This window comes from Lynx canadensis, chromosome B4, assembly GCF_007474595.2.
Source record: "Lynx canadensis isolate LIC74 chromosome B4, mLynCan4.pri.v2, whole genome shotgun sequence".
Classification (NCBI taxonomy): Eukaryota; Metazoa; Chordata; class Mammalia; order Carnivora; family Felidae; genus Lynx; species Lynx canadensis.
This window is the reverse complement of record NC_044309.1, coordinates 113,235,060-113,261,070: the sequence shown is the minus strand read 5'-3', so window position 1 is coordinate 113,261,070 and position 26,011 is coordinate 113,235,060. Positions and strand designations below refer to the sequence as shown.

The 26,011-nt window shown below is 44.0% G+C and overlaps 1 long non-coding RNA gene across 1 annotated transcript in view; it reads left to right on the top strand.

The window, feature by feature from the left end:
* Nucleotides 1-26,011, top strand: part of LOC115519423 — a 95,920-nt gene that overhangs the window by 59,924 nt on the left and 9,985 nt on the right. The window contains exon 2 of the long non-coding RNA XR_003970508.1: nucleotides 24,650-24,767. This is a non-coding gene — a long non-coding RNA (uncharacterized LOC115519423). The remainder of the gene's footprint in view (nucleotides 1-24,649; nucleotides 24,768-26,011) is intronic.

The window sequence follows — 26,011 nt, the reverse complement described above, 5'->3', positions numbered from 1 at the left end:
ATCATTTGCTATGGCTGCCATAACAAAGTACCACAAAGTGGTCAGGTTATAGAACAAAAACACACCAAGTCACAGATCTGGAGGCTAGAAGTCCAAGAGGAAGGTGTTTGCAGGTTCTGTTGCTTCTAAGAGCTGTGAAGGAAACATTTATCCTATTCGTCTCCTAGTTTCTGAGGATTTGCTGGCAATCTTTGGCATTCCTTGGTTTGTAGAGAGGCATCGTCCTGATTTCTGTCTTCATGTTCATGTGACTTTTCCCCTGTATGCATGTCTGCCTCTGTGTCCAAATCCTCCCCTCCCTCTTTTATAAGGACACAGACATATTGGATTAAGGTCCACCGTAATGACCTCATTTAACTTGATTATCTGCAAAGACCTCATTTGGAAATAAGGTCACATTCACAGGTACTGGAGGTTAGGATTTCAATACCTTTTGGGGAGAAACGGTTCAGCTCGTAAGACTAGGATTGGCTGGAACTGGAAAAGCCCATTTTCTTCTTCTCTATCAAACTTGAATCTGGAAGAAGTTCCAGGCTGGTTCATTGTATAGATTGCAGCATGAATGTTTTTTAGTGCTTGGCATTACCATCAAAACACCAGTGCATAGGCTGCTCTCTCCTGCATGCCTTACATTGTATTGTTTTCTTATATAAACTTTTTAATTAATTTGTTCCTGTTAGTGTAATTTTCTCTAAGAGAATGACTGCATGTGGTTTTGTTAAAAATTAACGAAATGTAACTTTCCATTTCACTCATGAGAAATTGATTCAAATCTTAGAGTACTTAGGAATGTAGACAATGGAAATTGCTTTTGGCTCCTCACTAGTTATTGATCCAGGATCCAATCGCTCAGGTTCCCACCCCTTCCGCGCACACATCCACACAATCTGGAGTACACACATGCAAACACACACACATGCACACACTTGTGCACACACACACACACACACACACACACACAAATTTACCTTGTGCCTAAACAAGTCTACCTAAACAAGGTTTTGGTTTGAATTTCTCTAACATAGCATTACTCCCTTCATGTTCTTCATTTTTTTTTTTTTTGAAATTACTTTCCACTGGCAGATGACTGTCTACTCGATGCCCAAGCAACTACGCCAGCAGCAGAGCAAAAAGATAAAGTGTGACTGGTGTCCCGCAGACACAACCCACTTTATCTCACGGAGCTGAACTGCCAGGTGGAGTTGAGTAAACTTTGGGGGTTGCAATACAGTTGAGGCACAAAGTTCACCACCAACGTAAAACAACCAACCCAGTTCTGCTTTTCAATGTGCTCTAAACTGATGAGAAGGAGCAATGTAAACAAGGGTGAAGCAATAGGTTCAGGAGGAAAAAGGGCCACGCTATATTGACAACTAATGTGTGAACTGCTCTTTTCGCATCTTTATGTGCAGAATATATATATATATATATATATATATATATATATATATATATTTTTTTTTTTTTTTTTTTTCCCCTGAGTTTACTGGGAAATCAAGGCTGAGGAGGGAAAAACAATGTGGAGTTTCTAGGACAGGAATTGTTTATTGCCTGCTAGGTCAGGTGATTCGTGGACTTATAGAGTTAGAAAGACCTTTTTGAGAGCAGCGTGTTCCGAGTTCTTGCTTTCTTAGGTAAGGGACCCAGAACTTGGGTAAATTAAATGAGGGTTGTATGTGTTTAATGAAAAGTTTCAGAACTTTGGGTTCAAGTCTCTAACTTTGTAAAGTGGAGATACTAATATATACGTTATAGGTCATTATGGGAATTAAATGAGAGAGCTTTGTCTGAACTTGTAACATGTTATGAGTGACGTTCTCTCCTTTGACCAGTATCACTCAGCTAATTAGTCCTGGAGAAGGGACCGGGCATCATTTCTCAGTTTGGTGCCTCACCTTTGTTCCTGTTATCTCAGCATTTGGAGGATGGGATTCCTGAAATCCCTAAATGAATAAACTTTATGGTTAAACTAAAAACCCCTTTTCAGATAGTTGTTTCCAATGCCCTGCCAGCAACTTTTACCAGAGCAGCTAATAGTTAACTAAAGGGAGTGAGTAGATGGAAAGTTTTCCAGGCCTCCCTAGAGCATACCTTGCCAAAAACGGTGTGAGAGGCAGCCAAAGTCAGGACGAGAAGAGAAAGCCAGGGGCCTGCAAAACACACATGCGTGACTGAAAGTCTTGGCCTTCAGACAGACGGAGTTGTGAGACACCAAAGCTCTTTCTTCATTTGTGTGTTTACAGATTCAGGATCTCATTTAGCATCTAAATTCAGAGGAGTGGCCTAATGCTTAGGGCTCTCTCAGCGGTGTTTACTTCCTCAATAAATTCACTAGGGACTCTCTGTAGCCTTATCTGAAACAGTGTCTCTATTTTAACACATTGACCTCACTGAGGGGTTTTACAGAGTGGGTTTTGAAAGGTAATGGAGACACATCAAATGGGGAGTTCTGATATTTGAGTGTAAAACATTTCTCTGTTGGTGCTCTGCTGCATGGTGTTTCTCCATCAAGATTGGAGATGAAAGAATGTTTAAATTAGATATGAAAATAGAAGACACTAGCAACCCCTACCTTCTCTCTAAAACACTAGTGAAGAAACGATTTGTTGAGCACCAATGGTGGGCTATGGAGTGAAGCATTCTTCTGTGGCCTGTTCACTTTTGCTGGTAGAATTTCTGCGTCACTGGAAGCTGCCCCTTTCTCAGGAAGGATCGGAATCTTGCCCTACGATGTTGTCAAAGTAAGGCCAGATAGCTTTCCCCACCCACTTTCAGAGCAAGAGGTCCAAACGCACTAGGGCACCACCCCAAGCTATCAAACACTTAGAGACTGTCTTGTCCACCAATGAATCCGGAGGGTATGGAACTGGGTCGAAATCATTCAGAGGTTCCTTGTGGAACAAATGAGCAATGGAAGCACCTAATTATGATGACAGTTGCCCTTGATTTAGGTGACTCATGCCAACATTAGCTTGTTGGGCAGTATTGGTTTATTTATGGTACCCTGTTAAATTGCGTCTTTTAGATGCAGGCACTAAAGAAAACAAACCGAGATCACTAAAGAAGCAAATGGGATGATTGATTTCACTTGAATTTTTCAAAAGTTTTGTCCTAAAGTTGTAGAGGAATGAGTTAGACTCTTGTTGAAAATAAGATGTTAATATTGCCACTGTAAGGTTATTGTGAGGGTTAATAAGTCAAACATGCTTAGGACAGTGCCTATCCAATGAGAAAGAATGAAATCATGCCATTTGCAGCAATGTGGAGGCAACCGGAAGTTATTATGTTGAGTGAAATAAGTCAGTCAGAGAAGGACAGATATCATATGTTTTCACTCACATGTGGATCTTGAGAAACTTAACAGAAGACCTTGAGGGAAGGGAAGGGAAGCGGAAAAAATAGTTACAAACAGAGAGGGAGGGAGGCAAACCATAAGAGACTCTTAAATACAGAGAACAAACTGAGGGTGGATGGGGGGTGGGGAAGAGGGGAAAATGGGTGATGGGCATTGAGGAGGGCACTTGTCGGGATGAGCACTGGGTATTGTGTGTAAGCGATGAACCATGGGAATTGAACCCAAAAGCCGAGAGCACACTTTACAAACTGTATGTTAGCCAATTTGACAATAAATTATATTTTAAAAAATAAAGTTATGCCCACAGATCTCAAAAATATAAATAAAATAAAATCTCTGACTCAATACCCTATCACAGTGTATTGTAATGTATTCATGATACAGATCTACATAATTTAATGCTGTCTTTAAAAATAGATGTAAGAAAACATTTTGAATGATTTATGGTACAATAAAATTTGGTATATTTATATATTAAAAAAAAGGAGAGTGTCTATCAATTGTGAGGGTTATTATTAATATTATCATGATCATGTTTTGAACTTGCTGTTGAAATAGCTTCTCATTCTCTTTTGTAATTTTTCATATAAACAGTATATATGTAATTTTGCATAAATACATATATGTTATCTTACACATGTATTTATCTGTTGTTTAAAGTCTTGTTTTGTCTTTCACATTTACCTTCAACTTCCCTTTCTTTTCTCCTTTGCATCCCCTCTGCACCCCTCCCCCCCATGCAGCTGTTCCCTGACTGCTCATATAATCATATCTGCACATTTCACACTTGCGCTTATCTGTGAGAGAGGTATGGTTATCGTCTGTCTCATGAGCATTGAATCATACCCATTGTTTTCGTTATTCTTCACCTGAAGTATAACTGTATAGGAATCCTTCAAAAGTGGCCTTTCAACTGTAACTCATTTATTTTTGGAATCGCTGCATGATAATCCATGGTATGGGTGAGATGTAATCTAAGTAGACATTCTCACCAATCCGCATTAACTTTGGTTCCTGTCCTTCTTTCTTTGGCTTGCTACTATGAACACTCTGATGTTAAGTGTCTTTTCACATGTGCCCCTGTGCCCTGGTGATCTGAGAGATGTCAAGGTGATTGCAGCACTGAGTGGCACACATATGTTTAATTTTTTTGTATATGCTACTAAATGGCTTGCCACGGTGGTTTTAACAAGTAAATCTTTTCTCAGCAATATATGAGCACCCGTTTCCCCATATACTTACCACCAATAGAGGTTACTGAGGATTTCAATTTTTGCTAGTCCCATGGGTATGAAAGAAACAGTATTGTTACTTTAATTTGCATTTCTCTGGGTGTGATTTGTTGTGAACATATTTTCCTGTTTTAAAGAATGTTTATTTATTTTGAGAGAGTGAGAGAGAAACAGAGAGCAGGTGAGAGGCAGAGAGAGAGAGAGGGAGATAGAGAATCCTAAGTAGGCTTTGTGCGGCCAGCCCAGAGCCTGAAACAGGGATGGGTCCCACAAAACGTGAGATCATGACCTGAGCCGAAATCAAGAGTCAGATGCCTAACTGACTGAGACACCCACGTGCCCCATGAACATCTTTTCATTTGCTTATTGGACATTTGGGTTTGCTCCTCTGTGAATTTCCTATTCTAATTCTTTATTCATTTTTCCATGAGTTCATTTGTCTATCTTTGTTGATTTGTAAAAAGAAAACAAAAAAATGATCATCGTCAATGTTACAAATATTTCTGAACCTATTATTTGTCTACTAAACTTGTTATGGAATCTTTCTTTTGCCAAAGATGTTTTAAATTCTTATATGATAATGTCTATCTTTTCTTTATAGCTTCAGCATCTGGTCAAGAAATGCATCAGTCAAGAAGGTCTCCTTCCACCTGCAGATTATACATACACATGCATGTAATATGCTGGATTTTCTTGAAAGTATTTATTTTTTTAACAGTTATTTTTAAACCAAGAGGCTTCACTTTTTTAGATGGTATGAGATTGGGGTTCAATTTTTTAAAAATTCAGTTGAATAACTCTGCCATGATCAGTTAAATATGTATATGAATATATGTGTACACACTTCATATATGTAAGTGTATATATATCTTCACATATATGTATGTATATCCATACATGTATGAGTATATGTGGTGCATACATATATACACACATACACGTATGTATTATACACATATCTATACATTCCATATATATTTCTATATATCCCCACATACATGTGTGTATATATATATATATATAATAATTTTTCTAGTTTCATTGACTTTTACTATGACCTGCAGGCCCCATCAACCATTTGATTCAGGAGTCAAAGAGAAACTTAAATTAATTACAGAAGACAAGAAAGGTACGCTTGGGTCCACATTGATCCAACACCCCTCCCCCCCCTTCAAACATTTTGATCCTGTGACACCATAACCCACAGTCTCTTCTCAAAATGAACCGCTCTTTTCTCATGGATGTTTCTCTTGCGCTCCTTATCACTATTACCATTAGGAAGTTTCTTCACATACAGGTAGACTGGAAAGATTCTGCACATCTCCTACCTACGTACCTTTTCTCTTGTCAGGATAAGAAAGAGTGAATATATCCATCTCTCTTTTCTCTTCATTTCTGTTCCTAGTGGCACTTAGAGTTACATTAAACTTTGAATATCAGCTGTGGAGATTTATTAGCAGCAGTCATGAGAGTTAACATCTAAGCATTTCAGAAAACCTCAGTTAGAAACATTTCCTAATAATCCAAAGTCATACCCACTTGAATTATATTTAGAGTCATGGGGAAAAAGCAAGACAATTTAGTGATTTAATCTAAAATGTGACATGTGATCCCGATTCCCCTTTATCCTAGGACAATGTCTCAGGCTGGTTAGTGACTGAAGGGCAGTGTGGTTCCTTATGGGCTTTCCCTTCGGTGGCCTTTACAAAAAGGCTAAGGTAACATCTGAGTCAGTTCATTTCTCCTTTCCTCACTGGCCCTAACCAAAGTATTGGAGAAGTCTTGTTTCTACAAACCTAGTCCTGATTCAATGCCAAAAATTTTTAAGGAACAGAATTTTATGTTTTCTTTTTCTTTTCTCTATTCTTTTCTTTTCTTTTTTCTTTTCTTTCCTCTTTTCATTTTCTTCCCGTCCTTCTCTTTCCTTTCCTTCTCTTTTCTTTTTCTTTTCCTTTCCTTTCCTTTTAGTGTTTTTCTCTGTGAATTTTTATTATATAAAGCATAGATTCCTCCCTTTCTTTTCTGTATTTAAATAAGAAACTGGATTTGCTTCTCAACATCACAGAAACTTACAGAATCATAGGATCTTAGAATTGTAAGGGACATTATAAGTCAGCCAACATTAGAAATCAGCTTTAAACTCTTGCGAAATCCTCTTTTTTTTTTTTTTTTTTTTTTTAAAAAAGCTCCCAGTTGATTTTAAGGGAAGGCAAGATTCTGTGAATGCCCGAACTGTGTTTCAGGTCCTACTTCTGTCTTTCTCTGAACTTTATTTAAATGGCTTTGCCTGGAGGACTTTCCAGGGGTGGGGTTTTGTACTTGAACACTTGTGAGAATCCACTCATGCTCCACATTCCTGGGGGAGGTGATTTCGGCAGGGGATTTTTGCTTCACGGGGGGGGGGGGGGGGGGGGGGGGGGGGGGGGGGGGGGGGGAAGGGAGTGTGAGTGCTTTTTTTTGTTTTGTTGTTTCTACTCAGCACAGCTGGTAGTTCCCTACTGACTGCTGTTTGTTTTGAAGTCATGAGGCAAAGGGGGTTTCTGCCAATGTGTGTGTACTCATTACACATTCAAATATGACGCCCTGACGCCCATTCACAGGATAGCTTCAGTGTTGTTATTCGATTCTCCTGCCAGAAATGGAAAGTTTATTCCCAGAGTGAAAGTTGCTTTTTTGCTAATGTAGGAGATTTCAGGCTCAACAGGCAGATTCTAGAAATATTGCTTTTTAAATATTAAATTCATTTATAAAATGTAAAAATTAATTTTACATTTTTTAAGATGACTGCTTGGCTGATTATATCTGAACAATTTCTTAATCAGACGCACTTTTGCTGAAGAATAGCTTCATGGAACAAGGCAGGGAGGCTTACGACTACTCCACCCATTACTTTCCTAATATAAATTGAAACGTTTTTATTCTTGTTTGGGGCCCCTTCCTATGGAAGGTAATACATCTCCGCTATCTTGTACGTGGATCAGGCCACATGACTTGCTTTGGCCAATGAACTGAGAATGATGGTTTCTAGCAGAGGCTTTAAGAGCCAGTGAGGGGTCCACCACTCTTGCTTGGCAGTCTGCTGTGTGAGTGGCTAAGTTCCAGGTAAAGACCACTCTGTCAGCTGCAAATACAAAGTAGGTCAAAGCCACAGCTGCCACGGAATATGAGTAAGAAATCAAGCTTTCCTACTGTGAGCCCCTGAGGTCTGAAGGCCATTTGTTACTGCAACATAACCTAACTCATCCTGACCAATGCCGATGGCATACTGGAAAGAGCAGAAAGAACCCAAGTTCAAACCCTGGTTCTACCATTAAATAGAAATGGAAACTTGGACATTTCTAAAGTGCTGGTGAGCTTTACAAATGGAACCTCGGTTTCCTCGGGAATGGGTACAATAGCCATCACCTTCTAGATCTCGCAGGCTTGTTTGAGACTACCACGGCAGGATTTATGTTACAGTACCCTGAAAAGGATCCCACCCTATCCAAAGGTAAGACACTGTTACAATTGGATTTTCCCTCTTTTAGTGAGCTGTATGCACTGACCTTGGCCTCTTTTCAAATTTCTAATAAATGAATGTCTTGAAGTACACAGTCCTCATCAAGTTTTATCAGCGGTCGCGCACAGATACATACACTTGTCTGAGAATGGCACTGATGACCGTAGAGGACCAGTCTCTTTAAGCATCTTGCCTTGAGAAGGACCCACGCGGAATAACTCTGAGGCATGTGAACACTTGTCGGGCCGGGGGACTTAGCCTGATTATCTTTTGCTGAGCCATGAGCGTATCATGTTCTGGCCAAACTGCTTTCACTTTCTGAAGAACATTATACATTTTACAGCTCCCTCTTACATCATTTATTTTTACCGGGAAGACTTAGATCGTAGGAAGAACATTGGCTTTCGAATCATAGCGACCTGGCACCTAGTAGCCACTCAACAAATATTTACTGAATCAATAGATGGATTGGCTCAAGTCTCATCAGTAACTCTAGCTGTGTGGCCTTGTGCAAGAGAAGCAACCTCTCTGGGCTTCAGTTGCTCACTTGCAACACACAAAATAATAATCTCTAGTTCATAGGGCTTTAAAAAAAAGGATTAAGGGAGTGGTAGATGTAGAAGGTCTCTCAGCATGCTTGGTAAAGATTTCCTAAGAGTGGAAGTGTAGCTTATTAACTGTGTTACGTTCTGGAGTGGGTGGCCAGCTTAGAGAAAAAAGAGTGGGCTTTTGAGCTTGTTTGCAAGGTTCTATTTCGGATGTCTCCAGATTCTTCTGAACACTCTTCATTCGCATTTTGATAAGCCAACACCTTCTTTGCCACAGAAGGAATCCCACCTGAGTGCACCTGTGGAAAGCTTTCAGAATGCTTTTAACGCACAAAAGCTTCAAGGGCTCTGCCTTGGAAAAGCTTCGCTAACAAAAGGAACTGCACCACCTCCCGCTGCCTGGTTTCTGGATGGCTTTGCCATCTCCTCTCAACTGTCCTGTCTCTATCTCTCTGGGCCAATCCCTCTTTCATATACTTGCAGGTCCTTGAAGGCCCCCCTCGCCGGTTTCCTTTCTCTCAAACTTAGGCATTTATACCAGCAACAATACGGGAGATGACAGAACCTTAATGCAATTTATGTTTTTAATTTTTTTAATGTTTATTTATTTTTGAGAAAGAGACAGAGACAGAGCGTGAGTCGGGCAGGGCGGAGAGAGAGGGAGACACAGAATCCGAAGCAGGCTCCGGGCTTCTAGCTGTCAGCACAGAGCTTGATGCGGGGCTCGAACTCACAGACCGGGAGGCCTGAGCCCAAGTCAGACACTTAACCGACTGAGGCACGCAGGCGCCCCAAGATGACAAAGCTTTGAACGATCTGCATCAACAAAGAAAGAAGGGAAGGAGGCTGTGATAAACCCTGGTGCTTTCCTAGGTGTTTCTCCTTCATTTAAGTGAGGTAAGCAGTTTTAGTCGCTTATTTTTTGAAACGGTAATTTTAAAACAGGGATTTTAAGATACAAAGAGGTTCAGGGCTTTGCCCCCAGTGACGTCAGCAGTAAGTGGGATAGCTGGGACTTGAACGCAAGTCTAATCCCAGCGCCCTGTCCACTTCGCCACACTCCCCTGCCTCACAGGTCCCTGGCTGGTCACTACCTCAGTGCATGACACAACAGAGGAGTCAACAGCTTGGCGTGTCTGGAGAGAGCCTTTGGAGCCACGGGTCCCGATTCTCACACCGATCATGTCATTTACTAATTCTGTGGCCTTGGGCAGGTTACTTATCATCTCGGAACCTCAAGTGGTTCATTAGTGAAAGGAGACGAATCGCCCCTTTCGGGCACTGTCGGTCGGTGAGAGAGCCAGAGACCGTGTAAACAGAATGAGTGGCTGGCGTAGAGGAGACCTTCGTGTTATTATTATTACCCTCAACAAGGGTCCCTGAATAAGATGATTAACTCTCCAGAGCTATCTTCGGTAGGTGTCAAGCGGGTGATGGAGATACCATGTGTATCTGTATCGGGGGGGATGGTCTCCAGCTTGAATAACTGGGACAAGATTGGAGCACGGACAGACGGCCTCTGCAAGCTGATGCCACAGTGGTGGGGATGGGGCCCACTTGTCTTTCTCTCGGCATTGTCTTTCTAGGACCGAGGACAGTGGGCTTGAGCACAAAACGGGGCTCGATAGAGTGTGTCCAATGAATGCAAGCTGGTCCTTCAGGGGTGGATTCTGAAGGGGCATAGTGGAGACTGGATGGGATGTAAAAGGTGAGTTAAAAGGGTGGGAGGGCCAGGAAGCTTACGGCATTTGCTGGAGAAAGGAAGTCAAATGGTAGGGCTGCAGAAGCGGCTGGCTAAGTAACTTGGGAGGTCACAGAAAACAGGAGTTGCAAACGCAGCGTGGCACTCGGTTTCTGCCGCTGCGGAGTTTGGAGAAAGGGCTAATTCAACAGCCGGGCAATGAAGAGACCAATGGTTGTCCTTGTTATAATTAGTTATGTACCGACCCGTCCGGTTGTTGTGAGAATTCAATGAAATAGAGGCAGAGAGCTTGGCCCAGTGCCGGGCACACGCTGGGCACTTAGTACATTAGTCACGATTAGTATCAAATTATTATTTATCACTTTGTGGCACTTTGGTGAGTGATGATAGCCGCAGTCACGTCGTAGAGGTGGGAGCCACAGACCAGAGAGACCGCGGAGGTTGATATTTAGGGAGAAACTGTAAGTACGGAGCACTGGTCAGCCCCTCCAGAGACACATGGATGAAACTGCCTTCTAGGGCTGCTCGTGACATTGAAACGTTCCTCAAGGACCTTTATTTTATTTTATTTTTTTTAAGTGTATTTATTTTGAGAGAGAGAACATGAGCAGGGGAGGGGCAGAGAGAAAGGGAGAGAGGGAATCCCAAGCAGGCTCCACACCGTCAGCACTAGGGCTCGATGTGGGGCTCAAACCCATGAACTGTGAGATCGTGACCTGAGCTGAAACCAAGAGTCAGTTGCTTAACTGACTGAGCCACCCAGGAGCCCCTCCTTTAGGACCTTATTACCAGGTACAGAGTTAACATCTGCAGAGTGGGATTAGTATCACTGGCCAGTTTTGTAGGCTGATCTTGAGGACCCCTTCCCTGGGACATCTCCCGAAGTCAGTCAATTCCCAAATGCCATCCTGGGGGCAACAGAGATCAGGGCCAAGCCTTGTCCAAACACGGCTGAGTTACCTAAAGCGACCATTTAAATTCGATGATCAATCTGAGATTACGAGATGGGACTAGAATTTACTTTGTTTTTTTCCCTGCTTCCAGCAGTGTGGAGTCTTGGGAGGAACAGAGACGTCGGAGACCTCATAAAGAGCGGTTTTAGAACAAACGTTCTCCACGTAGCCGAGGATTGTGTTAGCAATTTTATGACCCACGATGCGAGCACTTAAATAACTATCACACAAGGTAGAAAATGATAAACATAGAGTACATAAGTGCTGTGGGAATTTGGAGGAATTATTTCAGCTAATACAGGAAAGGCTTTGTGGAGAAGTTTGAGCTGGAGCTGTTTGTCTCTCCAACACCTGATTTTGAAAAAATTTCAAGCATACAGAAAGGTAGAAAGAACCATAAAATGAACACCCATATACCCTTCAATGAGAGTCAACCTTTAACAATAGTTTGGTGTATTTATTTTCTCTCTCTGTATAAAAATACATGCATATGCAGGGGCATCTGGGTGGCTCAGCTGGTTAAGCATCCGACTTCAGCTCAGATCATGAGCTCACGGTTTGTGAGTTCGAGCCCCCTGTCGGGCTCTGTGCCGACAGCTCAGAGCCTGGAGCCTGCTTTGGATTCTGTGGCTCCCTCTCTCTCTGCCCCTCCGCCACTCTCTCTCTCAAAATATAAACATTAAAAAATACTGTAAAAAATACATGCATATGGATACGTGTATATATAATATACCTATTATATTTTTGAGAACCATCTGAGAGTAAGTTACAGATATCATGACACTTCATTCCTAAGGATTTCAGGGTGCATCTCTTTAAGAATAAAGGCCAACATAACCACAACATTCTATCATGGCAGAAAATGAGGAATTGTGGCTGAGCTGGGGATTGGAGGAAAGGTGGGGTTTGGGCTTTTGCTTTTTAAGGTTTATTTATTTTTGAGAGAGGGAGGGGATCAGAAGCAGGCTGTGCGCCGACAGCAGAGAGCCCGATGCGGGGCTTGATCTCGTGAGCCATGGGATCATGACCTGAGCCAAAGTCGAACGAGCTTAACTAACTGAGCCACCCAGCCATGCCAGGGTTGGGGTTTTTGACGACCGGTGACAGGGCTCCTCAGACACAAGTCACAGAGTCAGTCCAAACCCAGATGTAGTGACTTATTTTAACCCTTTTGTTTGACTGGGAAACTGCCCCCAGGCCAGAGAGCCACCACAAAGTCAGATCGGAAAGAGCTGGGACCAGAAGCCGCATTTCCTGATCCCTCTTGCATTGGCCACACTCCTCTTCCTGGCAGGGCGCTGAATATAGAGGACAGCACTCTCGCTTTCTACATAGGGGTACCTTTAAATCAGCCTCCGTTAAAAAAGCCTTTTGGATGGCACCTTTCTGCGTGGGTTTCCGAGGCGTTGCCAAAATCTGAATCCTGCCAGCTCTCTGGAAGATCAAGGTTTAAACAGGTGGAGACAGAAACGAGGATGCGGAGCTGCACACGAAGTCCTGGAAGGAGCCAGGGCTAAGGTCCTGGAATCCCAGGGGAAAAGCAATGCTGTGGCTTGTGTTTGCCCCACCACCTTGACGGCCTGAGGGCCCCTTCTGTTTCTTTTGCTTCTCACAGCAGACGCCGGGAGATTGCTGGGCTGTGTATCAGGACACTTGAGCGCTGTCTTGCTTCCCCTTCTGATGATCAGTGTAACCTCAGCCAGTGGTTTGCCCCTCAGGGAAGGCTTGCCTATGTCTGGAGACATTTCTGATCTTCACGACCACGGGGGTGCTCGTGGCATACAGTAGGAGGAGCCCAGGGATGCCCTTGAACATCTTGCGAAGTACAGGACAGCCCCCAGCAACAGGGGATTACCCAGGCCCAACCGTCAGTAGCGCTGAGGTTAAGGCCCTCTGTTGTTGACAAATCGCTCGTTTTCTTCAGGCCTTAATACCTTCGCTTGGGAACGGGGACATTTGGGCTAGCTCCGTGGCTCTTGATCTTGAAAGTGTTTAAGAATTCCCCGAAATGCTGGTAAAATAAGGCAGTTTTCTGGCCCCCATCTTTAGGGATTCCATCGTTGGTCCACAGAGCACAACTTGAGAAATGCTGTGCCGGCTAGTTTCTACGATGTTTTCCCCATTTTCCAACTCTGAAAATATGGAGGACCGACAGATGTACTCAGCATGCCTGCCAGAGCACAGGAGAAACAGGGAAATGGGAAATGTTGATCTTCCTGAAAATCTCCTCACCCGTGCATACCCCCCCACGCCCACAGGCCGCACAGAGCGGGGTCACGTGCCTGTGGTGAGACCGGAGGCCTGCTCCTTTCCGTCTTCCTCGGAAGCCTGTGAGCCTCCCAAAACCGGGGGTGGGTAGTTCTGTCGACATGTGGCGAGGCCGGCTTGTTCTGGAACAGCTGAAGTGACAGAACAGCAGGAGACAACACACACACACACACACACACACACACACACACACACACTTTACAGTCAGGCGTTGACTCTCCCACCATCTTGTTTTTAGAGGCTCTTTGTAGCACCAGCTGGCATTTTCACGTTTGCAGGAACTCGCGTAGAGTGCCGCCAGGGAAGGTGGAGACGCTCATCCACCGTCATTATTGCTTACCCCCTCCTGTGAGGACTAGGAGTGACCCCAGAAGGGCAGAGACAGGGGAAGTAAGAGACCACCAGATGCCAACACCTCTGCACGTGGCCTGTCCCCAAACACCTCCGTCTGCACGTTCTTGGGCTTGTTGTGCTTGGAATTTTTGTACTTCCACGGGAGTGGGACGCCATGCTTATTGATTTCATCCTTTCTTGAGAATCCAAACTTCTCCCCTGACGTGAGTATCTTCTAAGATAGGAAGTTTTGTTTTTGTTTTTTTTCCCAGAGGTTTTCAAATATACGTGCACGTCTCTTTCTAGGGCCTCACATCAGAACTACCGATTTAGAATTTCTGGGAGTTAAGGTCTAGGGTGGTTTGGCTTGGTTGGCCAACAATTTCACTGGTGGGATCACTATTCTTTCTTTCGGTTAAGATCTTTTCTCCAGAAGGCTTCAGTTCAAATGCAAACCAGTTACCTGGAACAGTGACACAGTGAGTCTTACATCGCCAGTGTGTGGGAGTCGGTAGGTATCAGATTATGTCTTGGGAGAAAGAAACCCGAAAATAGCTAAGAATGGTTGGGAAGATGCATTTGGGAGGAATCTATCCACCCTACCCAAAGCATGGTATTGAGACAGAGTCTGGGTAGGTTCTTCAATGGGAGGTTCAAGGTCATTCTTTTAGCGCCCTTGGTACTGAGAACACAGGAAATGGATTTTGGAAAAGCTAAGGTAAATACTGAAGGGGTTGAGTAGAGGGAGGGACCAAAGGTGAATTTCTTTTATTTCACTGAAGTAAATTGATGGTAAAGACATTACTATGTGTCTTAAAGGGATTTAACACAAAAATTATAATTATATTGACAGTTTATTCGATGCATTTAGAAAAAGAAATGGAAATTACAGTCTTTAATATGGTTTTGCCCTTAAAAGGATAATAGCATGCTTTACATGTTTTCTCACTGGAATGATCATCCTCTTTGCAAATAAGTGTGTGTTCACAATAGCTGTGGCACACTTTCTAGCTGAAACAGTACCTGCTGGGTCTTTGTTATTTTCTTTCTAATCATTTAGAATCTTAAAAAATTTTTTTTTAAATGTTTATTTATTTTTGAGAGAGAGAGAAAGACAGCATCAGCAGGGAAGGAGCAGAGAGAAAGGGAGACACAGAACCCAAAGCAGGCTTCAGGCTCTGAGCCATCAGCACAGAGCCCAAGATGGGTCTCAAACCCACAAACTGTGAGATCATGACCTCAGCTGAAGTCGGACGCTTAAGCGACTGAGCCACACAGGTGCCCCAAAAGTTTTATTTATTTATTTATTTATTTATTTAGAGACAGAGACAGTACGAGTGGGGAGGGGCAGAGAGAGGGAGACAGAATCCCAAGCATGCTCTGCACTGTCAGCACAGGGCCAGACATGGGGCTCGAACTCACGAACTGTGAGATTGTGACCCAGGCCCGAATCAAGAATTGGACGATTAACCGACTATGCTACCCAGGCACCCTAGAATCTTTTATTTAAAAAAAAAAATTTTTTTTAAACGTTTATTTATTTTTGAGACAGAGAGAGACAGAGCATGAACGGGGGAGGGTCAGAGAGAGGGAGACACAGAATCTGAAACAGGCTCCAGGCTCTGAGCCGTCAGCACAGAGCCCGACGCGGGGCTCGAACTCACAGACCGCGAGATCATGACCTGAGCCTAAGTCGGCCGCTTAACCGACTGAGCCACCCAGGCGCCCCCACCCTAGAATCTTTTAATAGACAGTTCATCTCTTTCCTTTTCTAGGTTCCCTGGCACTTTGCTTATATCTCTATAGTAGCATTTACCATGTTTTATTGTAATTTATCTACTGTGCATTTGGCTCATTGTGCAATGAGAAGCACGATGGGTCCCATTCACTTTTGTATACCCACTGGCGGGCATGGAAGAAGCACTCAGTAAATGTATCAGATGAAAAAAGATGAACATATTTTCTTTCCATCATAATCCAAATCTTGCTTTCGGAGGCTCTCACTGACAATAAACTTATTCGAAATATAGCTAAAAATATTTTCTGCTCGTATAGGAAGGTAATACTATTGATCTGCTGTTGCTATGAAATAACAACATGGGGTGGGTGGCTTACCAGGAGCAGTGATGGAGCAGGAGAGGTCAAACCCCACATCTCACCCAGGTTTATTGCAGTCAAACATATTTCAGGCCAGTACCTTGCACTGTTTTTACTGGTACTAGATCTTTAATTTTCATTCATCACTTTATTTTTGAATACAAAGACCAAATGTGTTTTGAAAAAACACTTACAGACATTTGTAAGTTAGGGTTCTTTGGTTATAGGTATCAGAAACCACCAAGAGCTAATTTAACCAAGAAAAGAAAATTTATTGAAAGGATATGAGGAAGTTTCCTGAATGGACAAGAGGCCATAGAATCAGTTTAGAAACAGAACAAGAAGAAGGGCAACTGTAGGCATTAATGCAGGTGGAAATTGATTGCTTACTTCCGGTGCCACTATAGGATTGAATGAAATCTGACAGTTTTCTGTCCCTGCGTAACTCAGCTGAAATGTCTTATTGGCTCATCTTGGGATGCATGCAAAGTTCTTGGCTTATATTGCTCTGGCGAACGAAAGGATTTGACCAAGGAACCTCCATTAATTTCTCATCAAGATACACACATGAAGAAGAAGTGATTTTCCAAAAGGGAATTGGGGGCACTAGTGGAGGGTGGGAATAAATGCTGGTAGAGGAAAAACAAAACAAAACAATTAGTTAAACCACAATCATACCACCACATGAAAGTAGCCGTTGGTGTTTTATGTTTCCTTTTTAGACTTTAATCATAATGGTAAGATTAGGATCTTATTATATATAGTTTTATGCTTCACTTTTTCCCGCCATTAACCATATTTCCAAAGCAGCTTTTCTAATACTGGCATCAAATTTCATCTTTTGGCTATCCCATAATATATTGAACTACCCTCTAGAAAGACATTTTGGCTGTTTTCAGCCTTCTACTGTTACAACACAATGATAGAGTGACATCGTGGAACGATGTGGGCTTTGACGTCCAGGAGAATTGTATTTAAATTCCAGCTTTGCCATCTCCTAGTCAGGTACTTTTAGGTAAACTGTCTAACCTCCGAGTCTCCATTTCCTTATTATAAAGTCGGGGAACTGAGGGGCACCTGGGTGGCTCAGTCGGTTGAGCGTCCGACTTCAGCCCAGGTCACGATCTCGTGTTCCATGAGTTCGAGCCCCGCGTCGGGCTCTGTGCTGAAAGCTCGGAGCCCGGAGCCTGTTTCAGATTCTGTGTCTCCCTCTCTCTCTGACCCTGCCCTGTTCATGCTCTGTCTCTCTCTGTCTCAAAAATAAATAAACATTAAAAAAAATTTTTTTTAAATAAAAAAAATAAAGTCGGGGAACTGAGAAGTACCTTGCAAATTCAAACACGCCGAGTTTGAAGGGATTGTGGGCTACACAACTATATATGGGGTGGGGGGAGGAGAGCTACAGACTGGAGGTGTAGATTTTTAAAAAATCTGTTCTTGGGGGAGGGGTATTTGAAGTCTTAGGAGGAGATGAAATCAGCCAGGAGGAGGGGGTAAAGAATGAGGAAGGCAGGGAGCCACGGATTCAAAGTGACTGAGGCACATTTGTATTTAGGGGGAAGGGGTGGGAAAGTGCAAAAGCCACATGATGGAGAACAGATGGTGGAATGATGAAATAGGAGGCATGAAAATAGCGTGCAGGAGCCAAGGGAATTGTTTCAAGAAGAGAACAGAGAGGCAACGGCCAGAGAGTTCCAGCAGAAAGGAGAGACGGTTGGGGGGTCAAGAGTGGAAGAAGAGGAGACACCGTCAGATGTGAATGTGAGGTGCACTAAGGCAAGGCCTGGTTTGGCAAGAAGGAGCTGGCCCACTCTGCATGGAGTGTAGGGTCAGAAGCTAGAGAGGGATATGCAATAATTGTAGCATATAACAAAAGTTTGTATCAACAAGAAAGAGGAAAGATGGAGAAAAACTACAGGAGATCAAGGGAGGACTTTTAAAGTTTATTTATTTATTTCGATAGAGAGAGAGAAAGGGAGCATGCGCAAGTTGGGGAGGGGCAGAGAGACGGAGAGAGAATCCCAAGCAGGCGCCGCATTGCCAGCACAGAGCCCGATGCAGGGCTCGAACCCACGAACCGTGAGCTCGTGACCTGAGCTGAAGTCAGAGCCCAAGTCGGACCTGAGACTGACTGAACCACCCGGGTGCCCCTCTTTTTAAATGATATAAGAGACTTCAAGGTTCGATGCCGATGGGAAGAAGACAACAAGAGGGAGAGGTGTCAGGCACAGGAAAGAAGGGGAATTGGCTTGTTTATGTATTCCCTTCATTCATTTATTTAGTCACCAGACTAGAATAGAGAGTCTGTTCTGCACTGAGATCTGTTCTACGCCCTGTGGGTACAGCAATGATCAAGGCAGTGTAGGCTGCTGCTTTCACTGGGGGTGTATTCTTCTAGGACAAAACAGACAGGTAATCGTGATGACAACACAATAGCAACACCATGGAAGTGACTCAGAGAGAAAATAGTGGAGAGTAAAAAAAATGTATGCAGAGCATCAAAATAGATGTGGTGTTTTGTAATGAATGGCTGCTTTAGATCAGTTGTTCAGAGGTGGGCTAAATGGGTGATATTTAATCTGAAGTCCATGTGACAAGAAGGAGACCAGTATACAGAGATCAGCAGGAAGGGATTCCAAGCAGCTGGAAGGGATAATCCGGTGGCTCCCAGAAGAGCTTTGCATGTCCAGGGAATGAGAAGGGGGAATAAGGGGCAGAGATGGAAATGTGATCAGAAAGGAAGGCACAGCCCAGATTTTGAAGTCCACGGTTTTATTCTAAGTGGGATTAGAAGCCACTAGAGGGGAGTAATACGATTATATTCACGTCTCAAAAGGATCATTCTGGATGTGGTGGGGATATAATTAAGGGGGAGGAACAGAGGATGGGAGCCAGTTAAGAAGTTATTGCTGTAGGGGCATCTGGGTAGCTCAGTCGGTTAAGCTTCTGACTTCAGCTTAGGTCAGGACAGCATGGTTCATGGGTGTGAGCCCCACATTGGGCTCTCTGCTGTCAGCACAGAGCCCACTTTGGATCCTCTGCCTCCCTCTCTCTGTCTGCACCTCACCCGTGCTGTCGCTTTGTCTTAAAAATAAATAAACATTAAAAAAAGAGAAGTTATTGCCATAGTCAAAATAAGAGGTGGTGTGGCTTGGACGACGGTGGAGATGACAAGAAATGGACGGAATGAGGCCATGTCTCAGAGTAGAGCCAAAGGACGTGCTGATGAATTGGATGTGGAGCAGGGGTGTATGAGGAAAAGGGGAATGAAAAAGGGATCATCGCTGGAGAACTTGACTGCCTGGTGGATGGTTTTCTTGAGATGGAGAAGATGGGGGGCTGTGTGCAGATCAAGTCAGTTATACTTCCACAGAGCTGAAATGGAAAATAAAAGGGTTCTGGACGCGATAAGACGATGATTGCTGGGCAAATGACTTGGAGGAGCATGTGTGCCCGTCTTACTTGGAGCTCTGTGGTTGCCGTCGTACCTCCAACGCTCCAGGTTACTGAAAGCAGGTCAAAACAACCTGCAGTATCCACTTTTTGGCTGCACTCACTGTTCTCTTTGCTCATGTGTCCATCCTCCTGCTCCCTGATTCCATACTCTGGCTTCGGACCCACCTGCCTGGTTCTGGAAAGTCATATATCCTTTTTCTGATTTATTAGTAAGCTCCCCATCTGCATTTCTGCTCTGTATACTTCCTTGATCTCAGGATTAACCTCATCTTCGAGATAGTCCATCAGACGTTACTGTGATTTCTTCACCTTGCTTACCATTCTACAGAACTGGACCAGACGGACCTTTGCCATCCGGCATCTCCTGTCCCCAAACCTGTGGGAAGAGAATTTGGCTTTTATAATCTGTTAAACTAGGTAAACTCGGCCAATAGTTTGTATATTCCCATTATTGTTATTCTTTAAAGAAATTTTTGCTTATTTATTTATTGTTGAGAAAGAGAGAAATCGAGAGCAGGGGAGCGGCAGAGAGAGAGAGAGGGAGAGAAGAGAGAGAATCCCAAGCAGGCTCCACACTGTCAGCGCAGAGTCGACTTGGGCTCGAACCCGTGATCAGTGAGATCATGACCTGAGCTGAAATCAGGAGTCGGACACGTAACTGACTGCACCCCCCAGGCACCCCTCCGTTATGACTCTTAAGGAAATTTTCCTCCGTGACAAGTACCAGTTTAAACCAATTCTTGTTGGGATTCTTACAAAACTGTCTGGACTCAGGTGTTAAATTAAACTGGTAGGCTGACACCACTGTATTCTAAGCCACCGTTTTCTGTTATTTGAACTGCTGAAAAATCTCCGAACCGGTGTTTCTTTGCCCACCCAACTCATTGTCCACCTTACTGCTAGGGTAATTTCTAGAACATAAACTTGATCCTAGCAGTCCCCTGCTTGCAAGGCTTTAGTGGCTCTCCATTCTCAATAGGATGAAGCCTGCCAATCCTCGACAGAGATATTAGGGATCGCCAAATGGCCCACGCGTGTCCCACATTTGTCAGCATCTCTTGCAGTTCGTTGGATCTTTGTGACTAGTTCTGGACAGCAGTGGATGACTGTGTCTCTTTCGGGCCAAAGTATTTGGCTCATCACCTCTCGTAGGGCCCCCGAAAGCCACATGTTGAAGCAGCAACATCAAGAGATGGTGGGATCCAGGGTGTCCGAATCACTCCATGGAGAACTGCCCTGGAGTGTCATCTGAACCGCACTGGAAATTACTGGACAGGGAGATAAATCTTTGTTGGCTACGCCACCGAGCTGGAGGGTTCTGTATCTGCACAGCCTAGCCCAGCGGCTTGGTGCCCATGCAGGCTCTAACACTGGCCCATCTCTCCACCCTGCCCTACTCACCGGGCAGGCAGGACACCTTTTCGCTTCCTCCACGGCACCATGCTTCCTCCTGCCTTTGGTTACTTCCCACTTGCCAGGTAATGTCTGCCTCTTTCTCTTCCTTCTTCCAACGCGTAAACTTTGGTTAAATCTTACTCATCCTTCAGGACACTAGCCAACCGCCACTTCCTCAGGGAAGCCCCCATCGCTTCCCTTCTTCTTGGTCATTACACGTCATCTCAATTACTTGTATTCAAACAAATCTGCCAGCACCACCAGACTATAAACTTTGTCTTCGCTGGCCCCTACACAGCGTCTGGCATTTTGTGAGGCTCAGGAAATAGATGTGGAATGATGGAATGATTGATTGAAAGAATTATTAGCAGGAGATAAACAAAGGTGAAGGAGATGGAGACACCAACAACAAAAAAAAAGAGGAGAGAGAGAGAAAGAGATGTTGTAACACACGGGATTCGGCTTGTGCAAAAACAGGCTTTGGACCCAGGGGACGTCCTAAGTAGCCATGTGAACTACTGATTCTAACTGAAACTTCTCATCTGGCCTCTGTGATATCACCTGAATTATTTGAGTAAAAAGGAAATCTTTCCTCGTTAGGAATCCCTGGTACCCTTCTAATGCATGGGGGATAAGGTTCAAATACCTCCGCATGGTAGAGGAGTCAATTAAAGGCTGGCCCCTACTTTTCCTCGTCTCCCACCACCTCCTGCATCCGTCCCCATGCACACTCAGCTTCAGTCAAAGCAAATGCCTCATCCTTTCTGAACTGCGTGCGAAGCTCCCCCCTTGCCACCTAGTCAACTCTTGTATTTTAAGACTCCGCTTAAATGTCTCCTCCTCTGTAAAGACAGTTTTAAATCCCCTAGTCTCAGACACTCAGCACTTTGGACTTCAACAATGCTGTGTCTTTTTTTTTTTTTTAATTTTTTTTTTTCAACGTTTTTATTTTTATTTTTGGGACAGAGAGAGACAGAGCATGAACGGGGGAGGGGCAGAGAGAGAGGGAGACACAGAGGGAAACAGGCTCCAGGCTCTGAGCCATCAGCCCAGAGCCTGACGCGGGGCTCGAACTCACGGACCGTGAGATCGTGACCTGGCTGAAGTCGGACGTTTAACCGACTGCGCCACCCAGGCGCCCAACAATGCTGTGTCTTTATGTGGCATTTAAACAATGATGGTTTCTTTCTGTCTGGGTCACTCTCACTAAGAGGGGAGCTCCTCTGAGTAGGGGCTCTGTGTCCCCCACTCCTTTTGTATTTGCCATGATAGCACCTCTCCAGAGGGGATGCCCTATGAATGCGTATTGAGTGAACGAACGAATGAATGAATGAACAGAACCAAAGCTGGAAATATTGTCATGGACGCAGTTTCTAGTTTCACTCTTTGTTTTGAAATATTCTCTTTTTAAAAGATTTTTTTTAACATTTATTTATTTTTGAGAGACAGAGCATGAGTGGGGGAGAAGCAGAGAGAGAGGGAGACACAGCCTGAAGCAGGATCCAGGCTCTGAGCTGTCAACACAGAGCCCGACACGGGGCTCGGGCTCACAGACCCAATCGTGAGATCATGACCTGAGCCGAAGTCGGACCCTTAACCGACTGAGCCAGCCAGGCACCTGTTTTAAAATATTTTCTTGAGTGAGTACATAGGGATGGGAGTGGAGGTTGATTGGAGGGAGCTTCTTTTACAAGTCTATTTTCCACTTTCACGTTTTCTCTTGGGGCTAACTAGATTTTAAAGTGCAATGTAATATGGATGACGTGTTTCGGACTCCGTGGTTATTTATGAATTTATGAATTGGTAGCAAAATCTTTATCCAGAATGTACATACCTTTGATTTTTATAATTTTTTTTAAAATTTACTTTGAAAGAGAGAGAGTGGGGAGGAGCAAAGAGAGAGGGAGAGAGAGAGAATCCCAAGCAGGCTTTGTGCTATCAGTGCAGATCCCAAGGCAGGGCTCGAACCCAGGAACCATGAGATCGTGACCTGAGCCTAAATGAAGAGTAAGACACTTAAACAACTCAGCCACCCGGGCACCCATACCTTTGATTTTTGACAAATGAAAAATAGCGTTTCCTAATTATCTCACAATTAATGTTCTGCAGATACTGAAAATTCTGAGCTTTTCTTTGGAAAGTTTCTCTCCTATGTGGCAGACTTAACATTTTTTCTGTGTTGGGAGTGGAGGGAGTTTGATTTACTTTCTCTTTTCTTCTGATTTTAAGTGTTTTTTGAATTGCTGTTTTAATTTTTTTTTTTTTTTTTTTTTTTTTAATAATCATTCAGCCCTGGAGCCCTGGAAAATCCCATTTCCCCTTTCCCGTCGAGGATATTGTTGTGGAAAGGTTATTAAGTCTTGACAACTCTCCAAGATTGTGTCACTGGCCCCAGATACTAGACCAATAAAAAAAAATCCACGTATCCCCGTGGACTGACTAGTTAAGAAACTGTTGAAATGCTTCCCTAAACGCCCAGCGCTGGGTCTGGTCTGATCGTATCTCAGAGCCCTTCCGACTGACGGGTGAACGCCTTCTCCCACTCCTCCGCACCCTGCAGGGGCTGGGAAGGGTTTGAAAAGTAGCCGCTCGAGCAGTAGAGCAGACTGTCTAGGAGTAACTAATGCTTCAAGGCCCACCGCGTACAGCTCAGGATCTCCAGTTAAGGGAAGAGGCCTGAGGAGCTTTGAGAGATTTCTCCTCCTTTCTGATTCGTCCAGGCTTTCAGCAGGATCACAACGAAATAGACATAAAGATGTCAGTAGGCGTGGGGGTGGCTGGGTTCGGTGACGTGGGGTCCGGAGCTGTCAAAGCTGACATGTAGCGCTTCAACCTGGCTAAAAGATTCCTCGCGTCGTCTCCGGGACTGTCAAGAACAATGTGCGTGCGTGTGTGTGTGTGTGTGTGTGCGTGTACACGTGTTTTTGTGGATAGGCACCCTCATCCTGCGGGGACAAGTGTGTTTTGGCTCACAGGTATAAAGTCCTGTTTTCCTCTGTCAGGTGACCATGAGTTTTGTCGTACTCAGCAGGCCTTTTGTCTAATGCATTGACACCTTAATGAAAAACAAAAGGTACATTCATCAAAAGAGACAAGATTACTCGAATCATAAATGGAGAACATCAGGGAGGCTAGCAACAATAATAATAATAAATTGCGGCTATTGTCCACAGAAACTTGCTTTTCTAAGGTACTTTTGATAATTACCTGTCAATGTTTCAGTTTCAACACCCCCTCCTGGAATTGATGGAGTCTATTTATACCACATAAAATTCTTGTATTTGCCTCTTGAAGTGCATTCCATTCCCAGGCATGACTAGGGCGAGAGGTTGTTTTATTTTTCCAGAAGGGGAAAGTGGCCTTGTTGAGTCTGACACACGTAAGCGGTGCTTTCGGGTTGAAGGCAAGCCAAACAAGAGAGACAAATAAACATCGGCCTTAATGGGGAAGCAAAAGGAGGGAACTGTAGCTTGGATGGTTTGGGGGCGAGCTGGGTCCTGTGTCTAGTAGGGTGGCCCTCGCCTCTCTCTCTGAGGTTGTCCAGCTCAGGCGATGTCTAACTCGCTGTTTCTGGCAGGTGATGTGTAGAAGGCCTACGTGCAATATCTGTACGAGGTGCAACAGGGGAGATGGGAAGAATGGAGTCTCTAAAAATCTATGTTAGACATGTAAGAACTTCAGGGATTATAGTTTATCTTTCTTTAAAGAATGTCCTAATACGAGAGACTGAATTAAAAAAAAAAAACTACATGCATTTCAAGATAATGACTGTCCAATTGATTCAGTTCTTCTTTGTGGTCTTTCTTCGTAGACATAGAAGTGGGGAAACAGATGTCACAGGACCACGCAGCAGGGAACCCCCATAATTCCATCAGAGGAGGAAGCACCAAATCAGGAGATTTGCGTCCCGGCCGTGGTGGTGTTACCGTGTGAGTCCGGACAACTAGTTTGGCTGCTCTGGGCCTCAAATTCCTTCTTTGTTAAGTGAGAAAGTTCAGCCAGATCCTATCCAGCTTTCAGATTTATTTTTCAGGGGTGCCTGGGTGGCTCAGTTGGTTAAGCATCAGACTCTTGATTTCGGCTCGGGTCGCGATCTCATGGTTTGTGAGATCAAGGCCATGTCAGGCTGCACACTGACAGGGAGGAGCCTGCTTGGGATTCTCTCTCTCTCTCTCTCTCTCTCTCTCTGTCTCTCTCTGCCCCTCCCTCATGAGCAATCTCTCTCTCTCAAACATAAAGAAATAAACTTAAAAAAAAAATTATTTCTTTAAACTCTTAGTATCCTTCATTTTCCCCACAGTATCTGACATAAAACTGGGGATCAACCAGTGTTTATTAAATGAATAAACACACCATTGAGTGTTTCCCTTAGACGTCATGCACCTGTGCAGCTCTCTTGTTCAGTCCATTAGATGATGGACTTTCGGAATTACAAGGGTTCTCCAGTAAGGTTAGCACAGTTCACAAACGCTCATTTTGTGACTTCTTCTTATGTGTGGATGGCAGCCTCTCGGATGCACTCCAGTGACTGCCACCTCCTGGTACTCACGTCCTCATTAATCCCTTCCTCTTGAGTATGGACTGGACATACTGACTCACCACTAACAAGCAGAGAATAGCAGAAGTGATGGGTTGTCACTTCTGAGATTAGGTTGCTAAGATCTGTGATTCTGTTCTGTTCAGAGCCTTTGCTCTGGAAGAAGCCAGTGGCCATGTTGGGAGCTCCCTATAGAGAGGCCCACACAGCAGACAATGGATGTCTCCAGACAACATCCACAAGAGACCAGGGGCTGCCAATTGTCATCTGAATGAGCTTGGAAGTGGCTCCTCCCCTGGTCGAGCGTTAAGATGACTGCTGGCCTGGGGGACGCCTCAGTTGGAGCCTTAGGAGAGACTCTGAGTCCTGCCCAAAGTTGTGACTCAGAAACTGTGAGATAGTAAATGTTTGTTGTTGCAAACTAATGTTTTGCGGTAGTCTGCCACATGGTATATTAGGTGACCAATTATGTTACAAAAAGAATCTAAGTCCATCAGGTAACTTGAAATCCATATAATCTAAATAAAAGATACGACAAATATGCCAGTAACTATCATGCTCAGTTGTAATACTAACAAAACCAATTCCCATATAGAGCTTATAATGTGCCCCAAGCTGATATGTATGTATGTAAAC